General features: G+C 44.0%; 1 non-coding gene across 1 annotated transcript; it reads left to right on the forward strand.

Annotated features, from left to right (window-relative positions):
* The first annotated feature begins 323 nt into the window (after positions 1–323).
* Positions 324–395, forward strand: trnae-uuc (transfer RNA glutamic acid (anticodon UUC)). Its single transcript has one exon. It is a non-coding gene; the product is annotated as a tRNA-Glu (tRNA).
* Positions 396–931: the final 536 nt, after the last annotated feature.

A 931-nucleotide genomic window follows, 5' to 3' on the forward strand; every position in this document is an offset into this window, starting at 1 on the left:
GGGAGCCGGAGGTGAGGCAGGGACAGAAGCAGAAACAGATGCGACATGAAAGTGTTTAGAAGTGTGTCAGTTACTTTCAGTGATGAATGTCTGCCATGTGTTCCCTTGTCAATTTCACAACAACCGCAGTGATCAGGTTGGTGGGTTTAGGAAATTGACAGTCACACATGAGCAGCTTATGGGGATATTTCACCTCACTGTCAATTTCATGTTCCAGCTCACAGAAACCGTTGTTGTAATTGACTGAAGAATTCATTCCATTTAAAGTGGAAACGGGGATAAAAGCAGCGTCAATAAACCAACCTGAAACAAGTCTGCCAGTTTCCCTGGTGGTCTAGTGGTCAGGATTCGGCGCTTTCACCGCCGCGGCCCGGGTTCGATTCCTGGTCAGGGAATGCAGTTTTATTGATCTTGTGGAATTGTCAAAATGAGTATTAATTACTTATTGATTGAAAACATTTAGCAGCTCCACCAGAATCAGTTTAAGTTTCGCCTCAGAGTTGGAAATATCACACTTAGAACAGGCCGGGAACAAAGACAGAAGCGGAGTAAAAGAAGGACAAGAGAAGGGCTGTTTGCAAAGCACTGGCCATAGGGATGGTGGTGCCAGGCAAAATATGGGTGGGAGAAGGGCAAATTCTGGTGCCTACTGTTTGCATTGACAAAAATATCACTCCTGATGGATCAACCAATCACAAGACTAATTGAACGACACATTAATGGTGCCAATCCTTCACTGGAGCTCACCGCGACCAAAGAGCACTGTTATCATCAGCCTGTTATGTAACTTCTTGCAGTATATCTGCTGAACAGTATAAGCTTATCACAGCTCTGTTTTCTTTACATTGAAATCCAGTGCGAAAATACGAGAAATTTCAAAGCTGAACAATGTAGACAAGACTGGAAGGAGTGTGTGACTGTGGATAATCGG

Source organism: Cetorhinus maximus, chromosome 23 (genome assembly GCF_964194155.1).
Source record: "Cetorhinus maximus chromosome 23, sCetMax3.hap1.1, whole genome shotgun sequence".
Taxonomy (NCBI): Eukaryota; Metazoa; Chordata; class Chondrichthyes; order Lamniformes; family Cetorhinidae; genus Cetorhinus; species Cetorhinus maximus.